Below are 7,500 nucleotides of genomic sequence, written 5' to 3'. Positions count from 1 at the left end.
AAACCATTACCCCCCTCACAGAAATCCCAACCTTTTCCCAAGATAGTGGATTATCCATTAATGACTTCTTGACAGCATGTGACCTGTTTTTCTAAAAAAAACCAACACTACTCTGACTCAGATAAAATTAATTTGTGCCGTCAGAAAATAGACCCATCTGACATTTGCCGTTCAAAGGCAAGGATGCTAGACAGTTTAGTTGCATGTGGAATCACATATCAAGAATATAAACACCACCTTCTAAATGTCTTTCACAACAAACAAACAAACAACATCACCTTCCTTCTCACTTTCCTCAATAACACTAGAATCCAACCACATTCCGTTACGAACATTATGGATTTCGTAGCAAACGGAATTAAAGAAGTCAGAGAGGACCTGGAGAATAACTCTCCTTGGATCCACACTGACCAATTTGGTCAAAAAGGTCATGACCACACAAAAAACTTACTAACATTCTTTGAGATAGGTTTCTATCTCTCCCAACTCCCTCCAAAGTGTTTAAAGGAAGCCTCCAAAAGGGAACTAAACACTAGAAAACCCTCTAGCTTATACCTATATCCTAGGACCATCAATGCTTGCAATGTATCCTTATCCACCCCCCACTATCTCCCCAGACTAAATAGCCTTCATTCACAGCACCCCCCCTCCCACCAATCAAGGACAACCTTCTAAGTGGTGCTCCTACCATTCATCACCCAGTCACAACACTAGAGACTGCATACAAAAACAACAAATGCAAACACAGGCACCACGCCACCCTATCCCTTGCTCAGTTCATGGAACCATTTCCCACATCGATACCCAGTGTCGAACACAGCAACAACAATACCCGCAGGTACAACACCACCCCATCCCTTGCTCAGTTCATGGTACTACCTCCCATACGGATGCGCAATGCAAGGTGCAATATCAAACCATACAAGCTCCACCCACCTCTAAACCTCCACTCCTACCTACACCAACACATCCAAACAAATACTGCAGCCTACACAAAACAACAACTCACTCCAACGAAGAGTGTTACCTACAGAAATCACAACCACAACCTCACCAGAGAACTAACAAACCGTTCACCACCTCTCGAGAAACAGCTCCCTCCCACACAACACGCACAACTCAACACCGATTGGGGGAACGTGTACCAGCCTCACGCACCAAACCACCATAGGAATATCTCATACACAACACAACTACGTCACCCTAAAAGTGACTTTAGATCAACTCACAGTTGACATGATGGTTGATACAGGAACAAACCTGAACATCATCCCAAGAGCTCTCTATGAAGCATTAAATGACCCACCCCAAATTCAATTTTCCAATATGGAAGGACTCCTACTAGAAGGGAGCACCATTTCCCTACACGACACCATAGACTTAAACATAGAAGTCAACAACTTCCAAGTAGGTTTCACACCTTTCCACATAGCTGACGGATGGAGTCTCGATCAACAAGGTATAATAGGATTAAAATCATTGAGGACATGGAAAACTATTATAGACCTAGACTAATAAACATCTCCTTCTCAGATGTGAATGATGAGCCAACTGTCACTGAGACACCCGACTCAGACACACAACCTCTCTCATGTCTCCCTTCCTCAAATACTCCAATTCCAACTAACAGCTATTCCTTCCGACCACCCCCTTATGTCACCTCAAAGGCATTGATGTCTAACACAGTCATCATTCCCCCTAGACATTCCATGACTGTCCCACTATTCATACCCGGAGCAATCGGACATCAGGACGCCATAATTGACTCAGAAACGTCTAGACTTACCAACATCTCAATTGAACACTCTTGGGACATAATCCAGGGAAATAGACATACGGCCTAGCCATGTTAACTAACCTCTCAGACCAACACCGTAAAATCAGGAAGAATACTAACATTTGCACAGTCCACCTCCATAATTCCCCTATCCAGGAACCACTCCCTCAACACATCAACCCAGTAAGACCAACACAACCCCTCACCCCTATCCACCCAGACCAAATCATAACATCAGCTGACGGAGAAATCCATAACGAGCTATTAGCTCTCCTACAGAGGAATAGATCAGCTGTCGCCTTAGAAGGTGAACCACTAGGCAAATGTGATATAATCAAACATCACATCCAAATTCCCCCAAACCCCCCCCCCCCTTCATACACCCCCGCTTACCGCATACCTCACAGTAGGAAATCCCAAGTCAATAGCAGTGTACAAGAGATGATACACCAAGGCGTAATTTCCCATTCAGACTCCCCATGGAACAGTCCCCTCTTTTTGGTCCCTAAGAAAGACGGAACCTTACGCCCTGTTGTGGACTTTAGGAAAGTCAACCACCTCACTCAATCTGACCCACACCCCCTCCCCGCCATGCAAGATGTACTACAAGGCATTGGCAACGGGAATACAGTATTTTCCACTATCGACCTCAAGTCTGCCTTCTGGCAAGTGGAATTATCTGATGAAACTAAACCCGTAACTGCATTCTCCACTGATAAGGGACACTTTCATTTCGAACGTATGCCCTTTGGCCTCAAGAATGCCCCCTCAACCCAACAACGGTTGATGACCCGCATATTCAGTGACATGATAGGAGTCTCATTATTCGTCTATTTAGACGACCTCATTATATATAGTCCCACAGAAAGAGACCACCTTAACACTTTAGAGATTGTCATCAAACGTCTCAAATATACGGGGTTAAAGATTCAATTAAGGAAATGTAGATTCCTCATGAAGGAACTCACCTTCCTAGGCCATAAAGTAGATGCAAAGGGGATTCATACAAACACAGATAAAATAGATACAATAAACAATTTCCCAACCCCCAGAAACGCAAATGAAACACGAAGTTTCATAGGGCTAGCCTCATACTACAGACATTTCATTCACAATTTTGCACACATAGCTTCCCCCCTAACCAAATTCACAAGAAAAGGCGAACCATTTCAATGGTCAGAAACAGAACAACAAAGTTTCGACACACTGAAACACTCTTTGACCACAGCCCCTGTACTAGCCTTCCCTGACATGAAGAAAGAATTCTTTCTTTACACAGACGCCTCCTCTAAAGGAATAGGCGCAGTCCTACAACAGAAAGATGACAATGGCAAAGAGCACCCCATAGACTACGCAAGTAGAGTCCTCAATAAAGCTGAAAGTAACTACTCAACTACACACAAAGAAGGACTTGCAATCATAAGGGCACTAAAATACTTTAAATACCTCATTTTAGGCTACAAGATTACCATACTAACAGACCACCAACCCCTAGTCTATCTTTTTAACTCCAAAGACTTACATGGGAGAGTTGCTAGATGGAAAGCAACTCTCCTTGATTACGATCCCAAGATCGTATACTTAGCTGGGAAAGCTAACGTAGTGGCAGATTGCCTGAGCAGACAAACCTACATCACCCCCATAAACCAAACCACATGTATACCTATGCAAGAACTCACAGAGGAAACTGAAAGAGACCCTATATGGTCTCCAATAAAACAACATCTCCTTTCACAAACCCCCTTACAGTCCCGACCACCTGTCCCTATTGAGGAACTCAAACTGGTCAACGGAGTCATAAGGAGAACCACTAACACCAGAGAGGTTACTGTTATCCCCAGAGCCTTAGTCCCCAAGGTCCTACACATATTGCACGATAGTGCAATGGGAGGCCACTCAGGCAGAGATAAGACACTAAACACTGCTAGGCACACATATTACTGGCCTAACATGAAAAGAGATATAACCACACACATAGATTATTGTATAACTTGTAACCAATTCAGAGGCCCTGACCCGAAACAAATCCACATCAAAGACATCCCACTCCATGCTGAGCCATGGGAAACACTTGGCATTGACCTACTGAAAATGCCAACGAGCCATCAAGGTTCCAACTATGTACTCACAGCAGTAGAATATTTCTCTAAATACACAATCCTAATACCACTCCAAGACAAAACAGCAGAGACTGTAGCCAAAGCCCTAGTTAACAATATCTTTTGTAGATACAACATACCACACACAATGTTATCTGACAATGGATCAGAATTTAAAAACGAGGTGATGCGCGAAATAGCACACCTCTACAACATTGACCAAACATTTGCCACTGCCTACCACCCACAGGCAAATGGTCTGACTGAGCGAACAAATCGCAAGGTCCTAGAGGTTCTCAGACCCTTGGTCAACGACCTCATGGACAGTTGGAAAGATTGGCTACCACAGGTACAAGCCAGTATCAATAGCACAGTCAATTCCGCAACAAAGATGTCCCCACATAAGATCATTTTCGGCCAACCAATGCGCCTACCCTACCAAATATTCAACCAACCACCCCCACCCTTATACAACCTAGATAACCTCACACACTGCATCAAAAGAGGTATGCAAACCATTTACAAACAAGTTAGAGCAAACTTGAAAGAAGCCCAGGAAAAGACAAAGACAAAACAACACAAACGCTCAATCCCACTTGACATAGCGCTTGGTGACACTGTCATGGTCAGAGACTCAACCAGGACTAACAAACTCAGACCCAAGTTCTTAGGCCCCTTCACAGTCACAAGCTCACTCCCTAACAATGTTTTTCTACTAACGGATCCTTCCGATCACACAACCGTGACCATACATGGAGAGAAGCTGAGAAAGGTCAAACTCAACCTCGACCCAATCCCACTTCCCATCAACAACCCACCTACCACGACCACACATAACTCACCCAAACGCAAGTCTCATCCCATGACTCTGCGTCGACGCAACTAAACATGCACTCTAGCTCTCGCCCCTGAAGATGCAGGACGTTATGTATCTATCAGGGGAGGTTAAAATGGCCCATTTCCAATAAGAACTCCCTTCCGCATATCTAATGAAACTTCTCCACTTCCTTCCGACCAATATAACCTTAGCGAGAGTCAAATAAACATATCCTCATTCACTGAGACATAACCTTCATCCTCCAAAATGAAATACATAATTAATTACCCACCTTAAACATCAACTATCTTTCAAAAAATTATTCTTAGCAACATACCTATGGACTCGATCAAGAGATTCTCCCTTTCGGAAATCTACCCCTACCCACCCATACCTAAGGTCCCCGCTACCATCCTCCCAAGTAATATAGACATGGTACACCTACTGAATAAATCGACTACTCTTGACATGGACTCACTTGACCTACACTACAAGGTACTGCCCTATACCTCTACAGCCCTTTCACTCTTAATCATTCTCTTTATACTGGTAATATTGACCAAATTCTGTTGCACTAAGTAAAAACTTCCAAAACCTTTCAACCCCCATTCCCGATTTACTGTAAACCTAGATTAAGTTTATTCTTGTGTCTCACCCAATATCTTAAATAACATAATAATTCTTACGAGAAACTATATACATACTATGAAATAAAACAAGTGTGATGTGACACACCAAACTGACCATAGAACAGTGTTTAGAAAATGACACTCCCTACAGTGATAGTGATAAAACACATGAACGCCATAACATTTAGCAAGTGATTTCAACAGTGTTATCAAATATATAGTGAAACCTTTCATATGATATTTAATATAACATGTAATCTGGTGAGACACAACGTTACTCTTCTGAGACACAACATCGCTACCCTTATTTACAGTTCATGATCCCCCTTGGGACCTCAGATTCACTTCAGCAACAACCCCCCATCTCCACATATAATCACCCAGGATTTTGTGTCTCTGAACCTTTTCTCGATGTATTACCCATATGAATACTTTTGTAAACCATGTAACCTAGGTGCCGGGAGCCACCTAACCCCAGGGGGAGAGCGATATGTATACGCCTCATATACATGACGAGTAGTATCGTACAGTCATATAACCCACTTCCTCACTCACTGTCCGCAGACAGTCAAGCATCAAACGCTGACCTAAACACTCCTCTCAAACTTGCCGAGTCAACATTACGTGCTCGTGTGAACAGCACTGTCAACCACTAAACCACACACACACACACACGAACACACGCGATCAATCTAGTAGCCACCCAGTACTGACATACGATATTACGTATACTGACGGTCCTCCCTGGATATATAATTAACATGTATGGTAGTAGACATCAAAACGTAATTAATGCAGTTGCCCCACCCATGTGGGACAACAGACAAACTAAAGATAAATGTTAAGATCACGATTAAAGGCAACTCAAGAACTTGTCCATTCAGCACTTCCGTTGAACAAAAAATAGATGCACCAGAGAGCAGCGGAGTCGGTTCTGGTGACGTGCCCTAGTGTTAAGACTGTGTAACAGAGTGTAACTAAGTCTCTTAAAGTGTGAAGAATAAAGAACAAAACTTAAAATGTGTGTGCAAGTAACCCCTTTCTGAAGATGATGTAACGACCCCGTTACATCTTGTGTCTACAAGTAACGCTCGGTGGATATCATGTAACGATACCGTTACACCCATCCCGTTACATGTGTGTGTGTGTGTGTGTGTGTGTGTGTGTGTGTGTGTGTGTGTGTGTGTTTTAATACGTGTGTATGTCAGTATGTATGTGTGTGTATATGTGTGTCTGTACGTGTGCGTATGTGTGTGTGTTTGTATGTGTGTGTGTGTCTGCGTGTGTGTGTGTGTGTGTGTGTGTGATTCATTGTGTGTGTGTGTATGTGTGTGTGTTTTAATACGTGTGTATGTAGGTATGTACGTGTAATAATAATAATAATAATAAAAGGTTTATTTCCATTACAGTGGTACACTGACAATAATACATTGCAAAAGTTGATTAAAGATATAAGACTTGGAATATATACATGGTGGAAGTTTACAATGAGTTGATTATGTGCACAATAGATGGGATGGCACTGTTTTTGTAGCGGTCAGTCCTTGGCGCTTTGATTGGTATGAGTCTATTTCTGTGTCTAGTGGCGTGGCGAGTTGGTGGAGCATCAGGAGGGAGGAGGTGACGGTGTCTAGGGTGGGAAAGCAGGCTTTCCCCAAATTTCCTTAGTGCCTCACCGTGCCTCTGGGACACCCTAGATAGAGTAAGGGTGGTAAGAGCGTGGTCGTAGCTGCTGTACTCCACGCCCAGGATGATCCTGCACGCTCCCTTTTGTACCCTCTCCAGCTTTTGCCTCTGTGTGAGGGTGAGTGAGCTGGACCAGGCTGGTGAGGCATACATGAGGGTGGGGAGTATGAAAGTTTTGTAGACCTCCTGTAGCTCAGATGTAGGTGTTCCTAGTGATTTTAACCTACTCAGCATATACAGTTTGTAAGACGCTGTCCTGACTATATTGGTGATATGTTGGTTCCAATTTAATTGAGCATCAAGTGTGATGCCCAAGATCTTGGTGGATTGGACCAGTTGGAGGGGATGGGGGCCCAATGAAAGTTGTGGAGGAGCCACCGCTTGTGTGGAGGTACAAAAGTGCATCACTACGGTCTTGTTGGTGTTGATTGGGACGTTGTTGTTTTCCGTCCACATCATGAGCTTGTTCAGGGTGTTTTGTAGTGGTGCGTA

Source organism: Oratosquilla oratoria, chromosome 22 (assembly GCF_046742065.1).
Source record: "Oratosquilla oratoria isolate Oo_2021 chromosome 22, ASM4674206v1, whole genome shotgun sequence".
NCBI classification, from domain to species: domain Eukaryota; kingdom Metazoa; phylum Arthropoda; class Malacostraca; order Stomatopoda; family Squillidae; genus Oratosquilla; species Oratosquilla oratoria.
Note: the sequence above shows the minus strand (reverse complement) of the source record.